This window comes from Lissotriton vulgaris, chromosome 1_2 (assembly GCF_964263255.1).
Source record: "Lissotriton vulgaris chromosome 1_2, aLisVul1.2, whole genome shotgun sequence".
Classification (NCBI taxonomy): Eukaryota; Metazoa; Chordata; class Amphibia; order Caudata; family Salamandridae; genus Lissotriton; species Lissotriton vulgaris.
The window spans coordinates 233,569,016-233,589,770 of record NC_141686.1 but is presented as its reverse complement, the minus strand read 5'-3'; the positions used below and the strand labels follow the sequence as shown (position 1 = coordinate 233,589,770).

General features: G+C 45.6%; 1 protein-coding gene across 1 annotated transcript in view; it reads right to left on the bottom strand.

Moving 5' to 3' along the window:
• The window catches only part of AKR1A1 (aldo-keto reductase family 1 member A1), a 556,422-nt gene that overhangs the window by 401,407 nt on the left and 134,260 nt on the right, over positions 1 to 20,755 (bottom strand). The window lies entirely within an intron of this gene.

The following is a 20,755-nucleotide window of genomic DNA, read 5'->3' as shown; positions in this document are numbered from 1 at the left end:
TTAATAACGCCCCCCCCCCAACCACCCAGAAAAGCCCCAAAGTCGGTAAAAAAAAATTTGCGGGCCCCCCGATCAGAATTTTTCAAAATAATTTTATTACACTGGAAATGTTCAAATGTCTATATATCTTTAAACACTGCAGGTACGTTCTGTTACTGTTTTAAAAATTAAATCAAATACATGATTGACAATCATACTATTCTGGTCAGGCAGGCCTTACTAACACATACAAGTATCCACAGTGTGACTATTAGAAATGGGGGTGGGGTTTTGAAGAATAGTTGGAGTCCCTTCCCGTTTGACACCTTCTCCCAGCTAGGATATAAATAAAAAAAGATGTTAGTGATGGCCCATTACAGAGCAGCTTGGTGGCGTGAACATTTTTCAACTTTAAACAAAGCACTGTTAGCAGTACAATGCCTCTTTTCGCCAGAGCATTTTGCCCCTGCTGGGATCACTTGAGCCCCCTAGTTTGAAGACCCCTGCTTTGGTGGATACCAGTAGGCTGGTCAGGGAGTGGGGGGGGAAGGAGGGGGGGTGTCCTTGGTAGTCACACTTGCATCAAAAGGTTCACCACTCCAGTGAACCTAGACGTTCTCGCTCCATGCCACTGGCTCGTTTTACAACCGCCATCTTGTGCCTCGTCAGGGAAGGGGTAATCCAAAATGGATCCCTCTGGTAACAATATACCTACACACTTGCATATGTATGGAGTCCTGCTCACATGCACATTGTGTGCACATGCACTGAACATTCACATGGATCTGTCAGCACAGGATCTGGTCATGACTCCTAAGTATAAGTTGAGTAGGCCTGTAGACACTGCACCCATATCCTTGAACAGGTATAAAAGGTCTGTTCAGCTACTGATCAGTAAAAACACTGTACGCAGCCGTGCCACCATGGCCAGGGACACACAGCAGTCCTGTGCCCATACAAGGGAATGTTTGGAGCACCCCACTCTGACCTCGGAGCCAGGTTCTCGGTCTCTATGAATGTCAGGCTTAGGCCTTCTGCGCGCTCACAGGACTCCATATGTGCAGAGGCCATCATAAAGTCAGGGTATCAGATGCATCTGCAGGGTGGTCACTACGGGCACAGGTCCTTTACGATACACAGCGCCATTCCCGTTGTATTAGGATGTTATAACAAGCATTGGCAAGGCAAATAGGTCTCACTTTGGCTGAAAGCCTTTTGGCTTTGTTAATGCAAGTTCTGTCATGATTTTTTTCTCTAAAACGTGGTTAGCGGTAGCACAGCAAGGCCCTTACCAATATAAAAACATTTGGTTTAATGCAAAAATATATTTTGGCCTCAAAAAGCATACATCGCCATGGCAGTCTGTGGAACAGCCTTCCACGTGAGGGACTATCTTTTGATATCTTCTATTCCCTCGAACACCTGTAAGTTAGAATTCAGTGCAAATTAAGTTGATCGTTCAACGTCAATGTTCACTGTTAAACTTTATTCTAAAGTCACTCAGCTACTAAAAAATGAAAGCGTCGGCATTATGAGGGTGGCTTGCTTCAGGTCTCCCAACGCACCTTCTTTTTACTAAAACCACGTCCCGCTTCTCACCCTGGCGTTCAGGGTTTGCACCTAATATTGTGGATTTGCAGTTTAATTATTGTATGTTTAACTTATTTGTTGAAGTACAGACTGCCTGCACATTTTCAAAACACTAAGGTGCATCCTTTTAGCCTGGCCCTTTCAGTATTCGCTGTTAATGGTAAGCTGCAGCACGAAAGGACACCCTCATTCGCCCATTCATCTACCCCTGCGCCGGTCGACAACCCAGGGGTGGCTCCTCCACATGGGCAGAGGAGCGTTGCCCCACTGCTTTCTCACAGTGCAAGTACCAGAAACATAAAAAGGTAATTTAAATACCATTTTATGTTTCAGCTTCTCGAGCTGCGAGAAAGCAGAAGGCATGGTATGCCTGGTTGGGGGCGGGAGAGTATGCCTGGTTGGAGGCGGGCGGGCAGGCGGGTTGGGGAGGAATGGCTTGCCCACTACCGTGGGCCTTGACTGTTTGGTCTGCCCTCTGGGGCGGATCAAACCAGTCATGCGCACTCTACATTTTCTCTATGTAGGCTGCATGCAGCCTACATAGATAAAATGGCCTCCCTACCGGCGCCCGGCTGGGCGCTGTCCGCACAATTCACAATGCTGCTATTATTGTGATTGGCTTAGGGAGGGGAGGGAGCATGCATGCTTGATGCTTCCTGTTCCAGGAAACGCGGTAGCCGGTAACCAGCCAGGAGCGGAGGTGGTGTGGGACCCGGTAAGGTACATTTAAAAAAAAAAAACATTTACCCCCCCCCCCCGTGCGAACCTACACGCGCCCCATCCTACGAGTCATGCAAGCTGTGACTGCCATGACAGGGACTGAGGACTGGTGGGTTGCCCCCTCAGTGTTAGAGTGGCCCCAGGGCTGCTCTAAACATACACATGCATTAAGACTGTGTGAAGGCCCAGGATATGGACCTAGAGGTAAGTGGCAATGCTGAGGCGATAACAATATGTGCCTAGAGGTCAGAGGCAATGCTGAGGAAGATGGAAATGAGCCGAGAGGTAAGTGGCATTGCTGGGGAGAAAAGAATATGAGGCTAGAGGTAAGTCGCAATGCTGGGGAGAGAAGGATATGAGCCTAGAGGAAGGTGGCAATGCTGGGGAGAGTAGGATGTGGGCTTAGAGGTAAGTGGCAATGCTGGGAAGACAAGGATATGAGCCTAGAGGAAGGTGGCAATGCTGGGGAGAAAAGAATATGAGGCTAGAGGTAAGTCGCAATGCTGGGGAGAGAAGGGTATGAGCCTAGAGGAAGGTGGCAATGCTGGGGAGAGTATGATGTGGGCTTAGAGGTAAGTGGCAATGCTGGGGAGAGAAGGATATGAGCCTAGAGGAAGGTGGCAATTCTGCAGAGAGAAGGGTATGAGCCTAGAGGAAGGTGGCAATGCTGCAGAGAGAAGGGTATGAGCCTAGAGGTAAGTGGCATTGCTGGGGAGTGAAGGATATGAGGCTAGAGGTAAGTGGCAATGCTGGGGAGAGAAGGGTATGAGCCTAGAGCAGAAGTCTTCAAACCTTTGGATGCAGAGACCCCCCGTCAACATTTTCAGGCGTAAGGACCCCCTCCTGACAAAAATGTCTAAACCCTGTGTGGGTGACAAGAGTACCCGAGTGACTGCACGGTGAGCGATGCAACATTGTGAGAGTAGGGTAAAAGGAGTGACTGCAGGGTGAGAGGTGACCATATGAATTTGGGTTCGGCTGTAAGTGCAGAGTGGGACGAATTAATGCATGGTTAGTGATGGCCTTGTTTGAGTGAGCTACAGATTGAGCAGTGAGGGAGGGGACAGGTGAGTGAAGTGTCACATGAGTGCAGGGTGAGTAGTGTGCTCATGTGACTGCAGGGTGAGGTAAAGGCTGAACAATGCAAGCGCATTGTTAGTGTAGAGTGATCACTGTGAGTGCAGGGTGAGCGGGTGAATGTTGTGAGTGCATGGTGATCAGTGTGAGTGCATGGTGATCAGTGTGAGTGCAGGGTGAGCGAGTGAATGATGTGAGTGCATTGTGATCAGTGAGAGTGCATTGTGATCACTGTGAGTGCAGGGTGAGTGGGTGAATGTTGTGAGTGCATGGTGATCAGTGTGAGTGCATGGTGATCAGTGTGAGTGCATTGTGATCACTGTGAGTGCAGGGTGAGTGGGTGAATGTTGTGAGTGCATGGCGATCAGTGTGAGTGCATGGCGATCAGTGTGAGTGCATGGTGATCAGTGTGAGTGCATGGTGATCAGTGTGAGTGCATTGTGATTACTGTGAGTGCAGGGTGAGCGGGTGATCGGTGTGAGTGCATGGTGATCAGTAGGTGTGCATGGTGATCAGTGTGAGCGCAGGGTGAATGGTGTGAGTGCATGGTGATAAGTGTGAGTGCATTGTGATTGCTGTGAGTGCATGGTGATCAGTGTGAGTGCAGTGGGATCACTATTAGTGCATGGTGATCAGTGTGAGTGCATTGTGATCGCTGTGAGTGCAGGGTAAGAGTGAAAGTGAAGGCGAGAATGAGGAGTGAGTTGTCTGAATGCAGGGTGCATTCCCAGAAACTTGAAACGTAGGGTTTCAGATATAAGTTAAACTATTGCTATAATGGCATTAATCAGGGATCGAGGGTGGAGGAAATAAATAATGTGCTGATACAGCTCATTATTTTGATGGCCCAGAAATAAGCAGTCACCTAAAGCTGTATTTTTAGCACTTTTCTGTGAATACTTAGAAAGCAAATATAAATAGAAAGCACTTTTAATTGTGATCTAGGGATGCCTCAATGATTCATGACTGATAATTAAAGAGAACAAAGATAGAAAAGTCACATAGCTAATTAATACATACTTTTTGATTTATAACTCAATTTAGTGTCAAGAGCAGGGCTCTGCAGGATCTTTAAACAACACATAGCTTCTTTTGGCAATCTAACTTTATATTTCTTTTCATTAAATGCATTCTCACACTACAGCAGTAAGTGTAAAAATACAAATGTAAGGAATAGGCAGAGTGGGGGCCCAGCGGGTACTGGAACCATAAAAAAACTAAGCCTAGCTAACCAATTAACAAAGGCATGTAAATATGCAAATGGTCTTTAAAGACCTGTGAAAAGCTCAGGTGGAGATAAGACTCCAGACCCCTCACAGCCGAGCCGGAAGCAGCGCGAGCTGCACTGCAGCAGCCCGGGCTGAGAGACACTTTGGGGAAGCAGGGGGGCTGAAGCTATGGGCCTGGGCAGAAGAGTGAAGGGAATGCGCGACCCCCTTCCTACCACTCCACGGCCCTCCAGGGGGTCGCGCCCCACAGTTTGAAGACCCCTGGCCTAGAGGAAGGTGGCAGTGCTGAAGAGAGAAGCATATGAGCCTAGAGGAAGGTGGTAATGCTAGAGATGGGTGAATGATTTAGGTGGCAAAGCTGGAGAGAGACGGATGGGTGGCTTGGTATGGGGTCTGGTCTAAAACAATTCAGGCGAGGGCAGCCATGCTATAATCAGCAAGCCCCAGCTGTCTATTATTTAACTGTGTCAGTTCCTCTGCAATGTTGTATGGATGTGCGTGGGTGTTTGTGTGACAGTAATGCATAGCACAGGGTTCTCCAAAGTGGGTCCTGGAGGGCTGGATCCATGCCAGAATTTGAGTATAACCCCATTTATATAAATGCAGTTATCTTAAAAATCTGGCCTCGATACTCCAGGACCGACTTTGGAGAACCCTGCCCTGCCATGCGACTGTTACTGGTGTATGGTGGCGATCCATGGCTTATTGTAGTCCTCCTTGGCGTGTTGGCAGGAATGTTTGACATATGGTGTTGGCACATAGCACCTATCCCTGGCATCTCTAGCATAGCCAGCCAGAGCATTCCATGGCCGTGTCTGGCATATGACGGACACCCCGATCGTGTACTTGTGACCCTGGCACCTGAAACCATTGCTGCCTTCGCATGTCAACTCCGGAACATGTTGTCCATTCTGGCAAATGGAGATCATGGTGAGAATTGAGTACCTATTCTGGCATATGCTGGGCATCCTTCCCATATGGTAGCCCTTCCTAGCATTTTGTAACATTCCAATTATATGATGCCCATTACTAGAATCCAGTGGCCATGCGAGACACCTGGCGGCCATGTTGAGAATACCATTGTCTTCCTTAGCTTCCCGTAACTATCTGGTTATCCTATAGTAACTTGTTGCATATGGCTCTCATTGGAACCTGTTGGCCCTCCCTAGCCTATTGTACCCCTCTGTGTCCCATCCCTGGAACAAGATGCCTATAGGCCATTTGGTTCCATCTGTGGAATACTGTGGCCTTCCCTTGCATCTGAAGGCCTTCCCTAACACCTAACATCTTCTAGCAATGCTTGGCATATGATAACTTCACCTTGCAACCGATGGGTATTCATGGCACATTGGTCAATCCGTTACATTTGGAAGCCATCCTCGTCATTTGGCGTTTTCAGGATGTATTGTGGCCCTTTGTAAAATCTGGTGGCTAGCTATTCCAAGCACTTGGTAATTACCCATAGAATATGGTTGCCACCCCTAACACATTGTTATCATTTCAGTCACCTGGTTGTCTCCATCAGCATACCGCGTCCATATCTGGTAAATTAGAGGAATCCCTGACAAATGATGGTAGTGCATGGGCATGTGAGATGAACCGGGCATGTGAGATTAACCGAGCATGTGAAGCTAAAGTCGGTCACGCCAGGATGGTCATGACATGAGATGGTACACTCAAGTATCTGACGCGGCACATGGTAATATGTCAGTGTGAGGCCAAACCTGTCTGTGAGTGGCGGAAGTAGCGAGAGTACTTAGGGAAAATGAGAAGCCGGTGACAAAATTAGTTTATTTCAAAATAAGTAAACACTAACAATAGGGGAGTAAATATGATACGCTTTGTTTCAGGAAAGCTGCATTTCCTTACTAAAAATGACATGGAGGAATAGGAGAACAGAGCGGTGTAGTTTCAGAAAACGTCATGGTCTTATACGAGGCATCATAATCTTATTCATCACAAATCAAAAGCCATTTAAGGGCTAAAGTAATTCGTTTTCAGAATAAATTGGCTGATGTTTAGGGATTACATTTAGTGCACTTGAAGAATGATATTTGAGTACAAATTCACGTATTTTTGGAGGCATTCCATGCCAATTTGATGGGCTTATTTCGTTCAAGCTGGGAGAGGGGTGTGGGTGAGTTAAGTGCTGTTGTAGCCTTTACTATTGATCATGATCAGGCATTTCATTGTCAAAACCAGGCTTCTCCAACGAGTAGCTCGCGAGCGGCTGGTAGCTCTCCGTCTACCTATAAGTATCACTCCTGTGTGCAGCCTGGCCTACTAAATTAGAAGCTTTTGTTTAGCTAAATGAATATATGTATAGCAAAAATTCACAAATGTATATTCAAGATGAAAATGATGAGATATTCAGAATTCATAAGCTGATGTGTGGAAAAAAATGGTTGAATTTTCAAAATCTATTTAAAGCTGCTATTTCAATGATAAGCTAGGTAGGGTTGGGGAGACGTATTACTAATATTACTACCTTGCTGGAAGGAGAGGAAGTGCAGTTGACGTAAATAATTAATTTACTCTCTTAATTTCTATGCATGTAAGTACTTAATCCATAATAACTCAGATCGGATGAAAAAAGACAGAGTCCGTGGTGTTAGAGTTCTTAGGGGTTTTATTCCTTAGAAAGGAATGGTCATGACAAATATCTGATTCTGACCACCACAGGGGTGTCAGAAGGGATAGAGCGCGCTGCATTTTATTAACAGTTCATAGCTTATATACTTAATACATGTCATACACAATAAGGCAGGAGGCGTAACAGCTGAGAGAAGACAAGATAACAGTATACACGTGGTACCAATACGTAATCAAGAGGCGTGAACTAGAGGCGTGTGCTAGAATCGTCACAAGTAGGTGTCACCAAAGGGGTGGCACTAACAGAAATGTTGCAATGTCAGCAGAAATTGGAAGCTTGGGTGCGCGCGCAGCTGCATGACGTGTAACTGACGTGAAGCTGGAGGGTGCAGGGGGCTTGACATTCAAACTGACGGAAAGAGACAGAAGTCTGGCATGTCAGATCAACTTGTACTTTTATCATATCTGATATCTAGTGTTATAGGAACTAAGCTATCTGGGCGGAAAGGTCTCTGGGGCAGAAGCTATTCTATACTGACAGAGAGTGCGTGTATAAGCGCCTGAGTGTCTACATGAGAAGCGTGGGGGCATGGGCCTTCCATGGGGGCATGGTAACAGAGGCTATGAATTACTTGAATTTAACTGCACAAAGACAGGCCGGCCCTTTGGCTCTGCAGCTGGGAGGATGTTTACTTAAACTAGTAGGCAGGAATGCATATTCGAGGAGCAGATCAGATAATTCGAAGGTTGAAGTCAGTCTTGGCAGAAAACAGGCTGAGCTGAGCGCGAGGGGCCGCGCTGAAAGTAAGTCAGAGTTCACGGGTACAGGAGACAGCCTGGGCTGAGGCCCTCGGAGTCAGAAGCCAGAAGAGGCTCGGTGGCAGAAATTCAGGGCCTACTTTAACTAGAGCGAAAAAACAGAGAAGTACACCACAAAAAGACGTTGGCATGGCATACTTAGAAACTGACTATTTGACCCATTCAGGGTGGGTCTGAAAGAGGACATATTAACGTTGGACGCAAATGTATTTGCGTCTTCATAGCTGGTTCAGGAGGGAAGTTACATGTACTTTAAGCTTGGTACACGGAGTCGGTGGGGTACTCGATAGGGAACATAACATGACCAAAAATTTATATTTCCTCATTCCCTCCTTGTTCCCTACGGACCCTTCATGAAATCTCGATCCTCATAAATCTATCAGTTTGTTCTTGCAGCATCATCTGCTCATCTTTCTTTCTTTGGCGTTTTGAGAGGAAACTAGAATGTTCAATACAGGAGGTGGCACAAAGTCCACAAATCGCTGGCCCACACTGCAGGCACAGGCAGCAACTGAATACTATGACTAGGCCGATGCCTAGGAAGGATAGGATCTTCCATCCCCAAGCAGTTAACGTTGTCCAGAACCAACCGGACCAAGTCCAGGTGCCTGGATTCTGATGTATCAGATTTGCAATTTTATGGAGACGAGTAATAGCTTGGTATACTGATGGTGCATTTTGTGGAATGAAAACACAGCAACTTGACCCGATGACCTTACAAGCTCCACCTCGATCTGCCAAGATGACGTCAATCACGAGACGATTTTGAAGGACAACAATCCGCATAGCAGACTGTTCTTCTGTTATGTTACCTAAGGCGGAAGTAGTTTCATGTACTACTGCTTCGAGTGTTCTAGTTAACTTGCGTATCAGTTTACTATTTTGAACAGGTCCTACAAAGAAAAAGAATCCTTTATTAAAATCGGTATACTGTTCCCATGCCGTTTCTGTGTAGTCGACAAGCGGGACGTCTCTTCGGACTCTATTGCTTACTACGTTTGAATTACGATGGTAATCAGGAGGAGCTAAGAAAACAGGGGGCAGAAGGAAAGCAAGATAGCAGGTACCATCCCAATCCGGTGGTAGACTTATGTATGCGGTATGACCACAAACAAAATATGTATGTCGTCTAGCTTGAAATGAGGACCTACCCTCGTCAGTGTATTCTATTACAGTAGTGCATTTACTATGACCTAAATGTACTGAACCCTTCTTTCTAACACAGAGGTGACCGGTGACTGGTAATACTGACATGGCAGGAAGGACGGGTGCAGCTTCGGATTCAACAACAAGAACCATAAGTGTTTCTGTGTAATTGCCTAATCCATATACTTCATTTTCTAGATCAGTTCCTTCTTTAACAGATTGACCACTACTGTCAGGGTAACAGGCATAGAATAGGACTGAATTCAGGTTTCCCCAAATCCAGCCCCCTTCGGGGGTAACAGCAATCTCAGAATCTAAGTCATTAATCATTTTAAACCATGCACCGCAAGAGCCATTATGCGAGAATGGATACGGAAAAAGAGGCAGGGCTCCCTGGTATTTCTGATGGGGAGGGAGTCGGCCACATACCCAGCAATTGGTGGCATTGCTGGTCTGATGAGAGTGATGTAACATACTAATGAATGTATTGTTGCGCAGCGCGAGTCTGTAAGAAAGCTCATGTGGAGGTAATTCGCTAAAAGAATGTTCAGCAGATACATTGTAAGCAGATTGTTCACGCCTGAAAATAGGCCAATAGATAGGTAGCAGAATGCTGGCAATGATAATTAAAACACTCAGAATAAACATGATTATTAGTGTCACTATACAGTGACTACGAAGTGATTTACAATAGGCATTTTTCTTAAATCTTCTCTCTCTCTCTCTATCTCGATCTAGGAGATACATGTCAGAAACTATTTAACCGATTCACCTAGGGGAGGACTTAAACAATTAAACTGTCTGACTTGCTAGATCGGAGTTTCATACGATATTGTTCTTGGGGAGTCTTTTCTCTTTCGGTTACTGTAAAGTCTTTTGGCTGGACACAGTCTTTGGTGGGGGTGGACGAGTCTCGGTCAGGTTTCAGGTCGAAAAATTTCTTCACATGACTCGTGTGGACCCACCCCTTTCTTCCCTCGATTTTCACTGCAGTCCTGGTGGTAAGGAGAACGGTCTTCGGGGATTTCCAGCGGGGCTCCAGCGGACTTTTCCTGTCAAAATTTCGAACTAGAACAAGATCACCAGGACGGACATCGTGCGGCTTTACATCGGTGTTGTCGGGGAAGGCTGCGGCAACCTGTGAACGACATGATTGGAGTGCAGACATCAAGGAGGCAAGATAATCTGTCAACATATTACAATCAACATCAGTGATTTTCTTCGGAATGGGCGTCCCCCACATATTCGGTGGTCTGCCAAAGACCACTTCGTACGGGGATAGCCCCGATCTCGAATGGGCAACCATTCTCATGTAGAATAGTGCCACGGGCAGGGCCACTATCCAGTCGACCCCCTTTTCCTGACAGATCTTTGCAAGTCGTATTTTTAGTGTCTGATTATGCCTTTCTACCAGGCCTGCTGCTTCAGGATGTCGGACACAATGGAATTTCCACTGGTATCCTAGCAGTAAAGAAACTTCTTTCATTAATGCAGACGAGAATGGCTGACCGTTATCTGAGTACACGACACGAGGCAAACCATATCGTGGGAAAAATTCACGAACCAGCTGCTTGGCAGTGGTCGGAGCAGTGTAATCGGGAACTGGGTATGCTTCGGTCCAGCGGGACAGAGCACAGACAATTACGAGAACATATTTAAATCCTCGACAACGGTCCATCTGGATATAATCCATCTGGAGGACTTCAAAAGGGTGATCGGGAGGATGAAATCCACCTTGCTCTACAGGGACGCTTTTTCCTGGATTGAACTGACAACAGATCATGCAAGTACGCACTTTCTGTTTTGCTGCTGCTCGTAAGTGTTTATTGTTCCAAAGATTTTGTAAACTGTCTAACATCGCTTTCTCTCCTAGATGAGCTGGACTATGTGCTGTATTTATCATAACTTGAACCATTGAATCAGGGAGAAACCATGTAGATTTTCCCTTTGTCATCCAACCTTGATCTGTCTGGATCCCTCCTAGTTCAATCCATTTCTTTATTTCATCTGGGGTAGCATGTGCCTGAATATCGATAACATCTAGTGTGGGATCCCTGACTGACATACATTTGGTCGGTCCTATTGTCTTTGTCATATCAGTTGTCTGAGTGTGAGTCAGTGCTGTATGCTTTGCTGTCTGGTCTGCCAGGTCGTTACCCTGGGAAACAGAATCTGTGGCTTTAGTATGTGCTTTGCACTTCATGACTGATATTCCGGAAGGCAGATGTATTGCCTCTAATAGTGCTTGAATGAGGGGACCGTGCTGAATCTTGGCACCATGAGAGGTCAGAAAACCTCGCTCTTGCCACAGCATGCCGAAGTCGTGTACAACTCCGAACGCATAACGGGAATCAGTGTATATGTTGACATTTCTGTTTTTGGCTAGTATACAGGCTCGGGTCAGAGCAATAAGCTCTGCCGCTTGGGCGGACAGTGTATCAATACGATATGTTTCTTTGATTTCAGTTTCGGTGGTCACGGCGTACGCAGCCACTAATTCTCCTGTACTAGTTCTCATGCATGAACCGTCCACATAAAGTGTCAGGTCTGGATTTGTCAGTGGAACATCTGTTAAATCTCGTCTAGGCTTTGTTACTGCATTAATGATCTCTATGCAATCATGCGGGGCTGGATCTGTCATAACTGAGGGTAACAATGTTGCGAGATTCAATATACTGCAGCGCCTGATTTCTATGTGTGGCTGGAATAGTGTCAATTCATAACCTGTCAGTCGTGCTATAGTCAAGTGTTCAGTCTGGGTTCTGTTTAACAGAACCTCTACAGAATGTGGAACTTGTACTGTCAACTGATGACCTAAAACAATTGAATCGCTCTGTCTGATTGCTAAAGCTGTTGCTGCTACTGACTTCAAGCACGCAGGGAGTGCCTGGGCTACTGAATCCAATGTACTTGAAAAATAAGCGCAAGGCTTATGTGAGCCTGCTTGGTCTTGAGTGAGGACAGACAATGCTGTACCATCACGTTCTGTAACAAAAAGTGTAAACGGTTTGCTGTAACATGGTGTTGCTAAAACTGGTGCTTGGCATAAGGCTTTCTTTAATTCTTCAAAAGCTTGTGTGTGTTCCTGATTCCAAGGAAGGGCAGTTGAAGTCGCTGCCTCCTGTGTTGTTAACTGAATGAGTGGTTTAGCTAGAAAGGCATATTGAGGAATCCATTGTCTGCAGTACGAGGTGAGGCCTATAAAGGCCCGCACTTCCTTTTGTGTCTGAGGTTGTGGCATATTTACAATTAACTGAATGCAATCGGGAGTGAGCTGTCTCCCCACTTTGGACAGCAAGTGACCCAGGTACACAACTTGCTGAACACAGAATTGTAGCTTCGAAGGGGACACCTTGTGTCCTTTGTCAGCCAGAAAGTGTAAAACTGTCAATGATGCGTGCTCACATTCGGGCTCACTTCGTGCGGTGATCAGCAGATCATCGACGTATTGCAGTAAAGCGGTGTTAACTGGCATTTGAATACAATCTAGTTGTCTTTTCAGTGCTTGGCTATAGATGCTGGGGCTTTCTGTGAATCCTTGAGGTGCGCGGGAAAATTTGAAACTTCGTCCATTTAAACTGAATCCGAATAGATATTGGCTGTCGGGGTCAATAGGTACACTAAAGAAAGCGTTCTTAAGATCAATTACAGTAAAGAACGTTGCTTCAGAATCAATAGCAGTCAGTAAAGAAGAGATATCGGGGACCACAGGGTATTGTGGTACAATACATTTGTTCAATTCTCTTAAATCAATCACCAGCCGATATACTGGCGGTGCGTTGGGATCAGTACGTTTAAGAATAGGAATGATGGGTGAATTACAGACATTGGAGTCGGTTTCTACGACCACTCCTTGGGCAATGAGCTCTTCAATGATTTTCAGTAAAGCCACTACAGCATCGGGTGGTAACTTGTATTGCTTAATTCTCGGTAAAACAACACCTGTCTTGAGTGTAACACGGTATGGAGTGATATGCATGCAACCTACATCAGTTGGGCCTTTTGCCCACAAATAATCTGGCACATTTTTCAATCTGACATCAAATTCTCTCAAAACATAATGACCCTTGAAATCCCGCAGAAAGAGTCTAACCCCCTCCGGGGAACAGCATATTATAGCTCCTAGAGCCTTCAGAGTTTTTTTCCTAACAGATTTTCTGGACATGATTTCGTCAATAACAGGTCTGTGATACGTGATAATGGACCCACAGCCAAGGGTACTGGTTCTGATACTTCATTTACAATAGGTTGTCCTGAAAAACCAAGGGAAACATTCTGCGAGCCTGAGAGGGGTGCCCCTGGAACTTCATCATGACTGATTGTGGTGCGACTTGCCCCTGTGTCAATTAAAAACTTTCTATCTTTTCCCAATACCTGACTGTGTACATAAGGACCTTCTTGATCTACAGGAATTTCAATAAGAGGCAGGCCACCTTCCCTCTCTAGGCTGTTTCATGTATAACGGGGGTAATCTGGGTATGCAGACTGGGCATACTGGTACATCTGTTGTGAAACTTGCTGAGTCGCGGCAATGGGCTGTGGCTGTGGTACCGCTACTGTCTGTGCTGTGTGAGATGGAGCATGCATAGACTGTGTGTTCTGCATTTGCTGTTCGCTCTGTGAGGTCTGTTGATGCCCATGGTCATGTCTAGGTGGATGCGGTCTTTCTTTAGTTTTACCTGTTGCTATGTTATGTTTCAGGACGGGACATTCATGTACATAATGACCTGGCTGTTTGCAATAATTACATGTCCCTTTAACGGGAGCTGTAGAGTGACTTGTCTGAGCCCCACCTTTTCTCTGGCCCTCGGCTGGGACCGTCTGTGCTACTAACATTTTCATCTTCGTGTCTTTCATGCGTTTCTGTTCCTGATCTTGTTCTTCCCTAATTCTGTTCTGGTGATATTGTAACATTTGTAACATCTGAGATGGCGTATTTGCCTGCCAAGTACTTTCAACTTTGTACACTCTATTTTTAACTAATGGTAGAGAGTTCTCGACTAGTTTTGATACAAAAAGGTGTGGATATGACTCGCTACTGGGTTGGAGGCCACTATTAATAATGAAACATTTCTCGAATCTTGAATAAAAATCACTAGTATCTTCATCTGGTTTCTGTTTACAGGACGAGATGGCGTCCCAATCTTCCTTTCTAGTTGTCAATAATCTTGGCAGGACCTGTACTATTAAACCAGGTAATGCTTTTGTCCTATCCCCAAGGCCTAACCCTGGGACCCGTTTACTTTCTTCGTCCTCTATTTCTGCCCATGCAATCTTTGTGTCCCCCACCTCCCAATCCTTTTCCTTCAATTTCTCGTAAATGCCCGTGGGCAACAGCACCTTCAACATTTTCATGATATCATCATACGTGTAATCCCCCATTAGTAACATGTCTTTAAGCTCTCTGTGAAAACCTGCAGGGTCTTTATCATGACACGGAACTAGTTTCTTCCTTTCTAACAGTTCTAACTTAGTCAGTGGCGTGTGTACATATACACGTTTCATATGTTGATCAGCACCCATAACTGGGTGTACTTCTCGTAAGGGGTTCTGACTTTCCATGACACCCCCGCATTGCATGTGGTACATTTTCCTTTCTGGAGGCGGGGCCGGGACATATTCAGAGCTTATGAAGGTGTTGTATTTATGTCGTTGTTCTAGAATTATTTGTATTAACTTGGTACTGAAACCTCTCCATCTATCCATAAGTAGTGCTTCTAATGTTTCATGTAAGGGACCTGGATCAGAATGATGGTTTCTGAACTTGATGAGGAGGTGCTGAATCATGTATACTCCTGCTAATTTCTGTTCGTCTGGAGAGAGGTTCAGGAATGTCTGCATTAATGTATCATCATTATATATGTCTGGATTTTCGGCCCATAACACTGCTGTCCGAGCTAGTTCTTGTTCATCCATAGAATTGAGTACATGGTACCCCATTCGGTCTCGAAGCCTTTTATCAGTTTCCTGGAACTGATGTTCAGAAGAATTCGGGTTTGTTAAAGCAGAGAGAAAAACTCTCTTGTTTTCTGGACGGACGCCTTTCCTAAGGTAAGTTCCCCTACCAACGTATGCTATAGTGTCTGTAGTCTTTTCTGGTTCCCCAAGTTCTTCTTCCTCCTCGGAGGAAGCTTGTTCTTTCTCTTTCTGGTGCGCCGCTATTACTGCCTTTCTGATTTTCTTGTACATACTGGCTATGCAAGTCCCCTTGTCATGTTTTCCTTCAGCTATATTTTGGCCCCACTTATTCAGTGCGTCCATTTCACTCTGATCTGTTCCGGGTCTATCTCGTTCTCTTATTAGACAATTTACGAAAAATCTTAGTATCTGTGCTTGAATGTCAACTTTCTGTTTCTCCATGGCATCCTTGATACTGTCAGGGTCTTTCCCTGTCTGAACAAACTCATATATTCTGTCTAAACGTTCTTTCATTCCTACATAACATAGCAAGCTGTCAGTAGCAGATCTTAACCGTAGTGATGCCAGGATCATTAGATCTTCTTTACCGGGTACTGGATCATATCTACAAACGGACATGTTTTCTCTAAATGCTTCATAACGGGGAGACTTGTGCGCGAGAGGACTCTGCATGTCCCTGATATTGAGTCTGCGAGCTAATGGAGGGGTCCGAAAACCCGCGGTCGCACCTCCTGAAGCGGAGGCTTGGTCATTATCTGTCTGTGGAGTCTGTATCTGAACCTGAATTCTTCGTTTAGTGGGATCAGGTAGGCCTTGTTTCGGTAAGTCAGTTTTGAGTACGGGAAGTGGTGGAGCTGGCGGAACGGGGGAGGTCTGTCGCGGTATCGGTGGACCATGATCTGGGGGCGGAGTGCCACCCCCGGCCCTGTCAGTAGGCAGGGCACGAACAGGCAGATTGGTGTAAGCTGGTGCTACATCTTCTAGATATGAATTTAGGAATATGTCTTTAGTAGTTTTATGCATTACTTTAGTTGGCACTAATGGTGGCGGTAAGTTTTTCGGTATTTCGGATAGGGCCTCAGGTGTACCCTCGGCCGCTAGATACATACCGTTTACAAGATTATTACGGGCACGGTCTATTTGTTCTGTTTTTACTCGGATCCCTTCAGTAACTAATTCGTTTTCTTGATCTTTCTCAGATTCTTTAAGTCTGTCTTCTCTACGGAGTGCTTTCTCAGCACGCTTATGTGATTCCTTACGCCAAAATTCTATGGCGTCCTTCTGAGATTGTCTAGCTTTCTTTTTCCATAATGCTTCTTCTACCTTCATGATGCACTCGGCATCCCATGTTCCGGTAGTGGGCCATCTGTGTCTTTCGTCTAGATGCTTGGTGTAGTCGGCCCATAAGTCTAGATATAATATGGCATCTATGCCGTGTTTGTGATACATAAAATTCCCGGGAGTGTCCCTAGGGGGAATAGGAATTTCTTCCTCCAGTATCCCTTTCCTAGTTCCTATCTGTTTTAACTTGTTGAAAAACGGCATTTTGTTTGCTTATTACTGAATACTCAATCCTTACTGCTTAATGCTGGTTATAGCTAGTTTATACGGGAGACACAATGATTCACATTAAAACGATCACATTCATACCACGACATTAATCACATAAAAAGACATTTGAAACATAGATGACTACCCCCTTATACTGGATGTACTGCTCAACAGTACAGATACACTGGTGTAACAGTGCAGAAATTCGGAAGACTAGATATACTGCTAAACAGTACAGATACACTGCCTAAAAACAGTGCAGACCGGACTTGTGTACCCAAACCCGTCTAGATACGTCCCAGCAATGGTACTCACCGGGAAGCACGGAACAGAAGGCCTCGGAAAACTCGACTGGACTCGACTCGACACTTGGGAAAACTTCGGAAAACTTCGGAAAACTTCGGAAAAACCTGGTGGGCCTCTCGACACCTCGGACCTTGCTTCTTTCGGCTAGGCTCTGGTCGGGATCCTCCGCACTCCTCACCGCCTCGTCTGGGCACTGATCGCAGTCTTCGTCACCTCCGTGGGTCAGAAGGAGATGCAGGAAATCCTGCCAGTACGCGTAGGGTCCGTCTAACTGATGGCAGGGGACAGAGCTTGCAACGCACCAACCGGCGCGTGAGGTGGGGGAGGGGTCCCTGTTCGGGCGCCAAAATGACGTAAATAATTAATTTACTCTCTTAATTTCTATGCAGGTAAGTACTTAATCCATAATAACTCAGATCGGATGAAAAAAGACAGAGTCCGTGGTGTTAGAGTTCTTAGGGGTTTTATTCCTTAGAAAGGAATGGTCATGACAAATATCTGATTCTGACCACCACAGGGGTGTCAGAAGGGATAGAGCGCGCTGCATTTTATTAACAGTTCATAGCTTATATACTTAATACATGTCATACACAATAAGGCAGGAGGCGTAACAGCTGAGAGAAGACAAGATAACAGTATACACGTGGTACCAATACGTAATCAAGAGGCGTGAACTAGAGGCGTGTGCTAGAATCGTCACAAGTAGGTGTCACCAAAGGGGTGGCACTAACAGAAATGTTGCAATGTCAGCAGAAATTGGAAGCTTGGGTGCGCGCGCAGCTGCATGACGTGTAACTGACGTGAAGCTGGAGGGTGCAGGGGGCTTGACATTCAAACTGACGGAAAGAGACAGAAGTCTGGCATGTCAGATCAACTTGTACTTTTATCATATCTGATATCTAGTGTTATAGGAACTAAGCTATCTGGGCGGAAAGGTCTCTGGGGCAGAAGCTATTCTATACTGACAGAGAGTGCGTGTATAAGCGCCTGAGTGTCTACATGAGAAGCGTGGGGGCATGGGCCTTCCATGGGGGCATGGTAACAGAGGCTATGAATTACTTGAATTTAACTGCACAAAGACAGGCCGGCACTTTGGCTCTGCAGCTGGGAGGATGTTTACTTAAACTAGTAGGCAGGAATGCATATTCGAGGAGCAGATCAGATAATTCGAAGGTTGAAGTCAGTCTTGGCAGAAAACAGGCTGAGCTGAGCGCGAGGGGCCGCGCTGAAAGTAAGTCAGAGTTCACGGGTACAGGAGACAGCCTGGGCTGAGGCCCTCGGAGTCAGAAGCCAGAAGAGGCTCGGTGGCAGAAATTCAGGGCCTACTTTAACTAGAGCGAAAGAACAGAGAAGTACACCACAAAAAGACGTTGGCATGGCATACTTAGAAACGGACTATTTGACCCATTCAGGGTGGGTCTGAAAGAGGACATATTAACGTTGGACGCAAATGTATTTGCGTCTTCATAGCTGGTTCAGGAGGGAAGTTACATGTACTTTAAGCTTGGTACACGGAGTCGGTGGGGTACTCGATAGGGAACATAACATGACCAAAAATTTATATTTCCTCACAGTGATGGCTCTCATGTATTACCCACATAAAGGCGCTCCAAGTAGACAAACACTATTCACCTTACCGGTGTGACCCAGCCCAATGCACAGAGGAGATCACTGTAGGCAATCTTGCACAGGACAGAACTAATGTATCTTGTCTGGAGTGATCACTAAGACAACCTGAGTACTATTAATAGCTGAGAATGAAATTCATTGAACTTAAGTAGCTCTTATTACAGATGGGGTTGCATGCTCCTGGTCTATACTGATAGGGTTTTATGACTTATCTAAAGCCTAGCCGCAGCTCTCGTGTCTGAGTCTCTATGATTTATGATTTTTTTGGGGGCACAGTTCTGTTCTCAAAGGCAATTGAGAGTAGTCTTCCATAATAGTGCTTTTAATGCTAGAAAAGTCAAGAACAATATTATAACTCAATTCCTGTTGCCTTAGCATCTGATCAGTTCATCTCATTATGAGAGTCAAATCTCGCTGCATGGCCAACATGAGAAGAATGAATTTCAATTAAAAAAAAAAGAGTTTGCACCTTTCAATCCGACTTCCACTCCAGAACACCAGGCTCTGCTCATTTAGAAACACTGCTGATGTGGCAGGAAAACACACACACAACAGCAATGTGTATTAGAATCTACATTTCTCATACTAAAAATCCCCGCAGTTAATACAAAGAATCTTTATTAAATGTAAAACCTGTTGGTCCTGCTTTGCCACACCGATATATTGCACAAAAAATTACAGACTTCCAAAATCCGTGCACAGAACAGGAAGCACCAGCACCAGCTCCTCTGATCCTGGTGTCTCCAGCTGCTTCCTCCTCTGTCTCAATCTCATCCTTTGCTACCACTGCCTGTTCTAAAACTGGGCCACAGACTGCACTGACTCCAGATGACTAATACACAGGTTTGGCACCATGATCGCCTCTCTTTTGATTCTTTTGGCATTGACACAAGGTCTTACCGAAGCACGGCGTAACCCACCCAGGGTGTTTCTTCCATTGCACTATTCCTAATGTGCCATTTCCTGTAGAGACTGGAGGATAGTTAGGTAAATTATTAAACATCACTCACACCACTCCCCCTTCACTGCACTACACATATTTTCATACGTAACTCTCCTCAAGTCGCTGCACGCCCCAAGCAGTAGATGTTTGGGATGGCCCCAATGATGAAGCATCTCACCTAGGGGCAACCCTGGGTGAGTGAGGGGACTCAATTTCTACTGGCAGATGCGGTTTTTCCCCCAATTGGTGAATCTCCCATTTTTTCTTGGCTAGGTTCTTTTGATCCGTCATCTACGGATTCTTTTTGCTGTACTCTAGACACAGAGGAGGGTGAACCTAGCCCAATCCTCCTCCTCCCCCTATTTTTGATTTAGACTTAAGGATAGGCATTAAACTATTCCTAATTTGCTGTAGAGACTGGAGGATAGGCATTAAACTATTCCTAGTTTGCCATTTCCTGTAGAATGTAATGTAATGTAATGTAATTTGACTTATATAGCGCACAAATCACCCGAAGGTCTCAGGGCGCTTGCTTAGGGAACCCGTCCTGGTATTCCCTTGTGAGATATCCCGGCAGGGTATCCACAAGGTGAAAGCCAGGCATCCCGCCGCGAGGGGCCGTAGTGGAGATTAAGCAAGCTATTGCCCAGAGTCGCAGAGTGTGACCCCGTGAGTTGAGTAGGCACCGGCGCGAGAATTATCGAGTCCGTGGAATTTTTGAGCCCGAGACCCTGCCGCGTCGGGAATCGAACCCTGGTCCACGGCCGCTCTCAGCCTCCGGGTCTGCCGCCTCTAAGCCACACTTCTCCGTAGAGACTGGAGGATAGGCATTAAACTATTCCTAGTTTGCCATTTCCTGTAGACACTGGAGGATAGGCATTAAACTATTCCTAGTTTGCCATTTCCTGTAGACACTGGAGGATAGGCATTAAACTATTCCTAGTTTGCCATTTCCTGTAGACACTGGAGGATAGGCATTAAACTATTCCTAGTTTGCCATTTCCTGTAGACACTGGAGGATAGGCATTAAACTATTCCTAGTTTGCCATTTCCTGTAGACACTGGAGGATAGCCATTACACTATTCCTAGTTTGCCATTTCCTGTAGACACTGGAGGATAGGCATTAAACTATTCCTAGTTTGCCATTTCCTGTAGACACTGGAGGATAGGCATTAAACTATTCCTAGTTTGCCATTTCCTGTAGACACTGGAGGATAGGCATTAAACTATTCCTAGTTTGCCATTTCCTGTAGA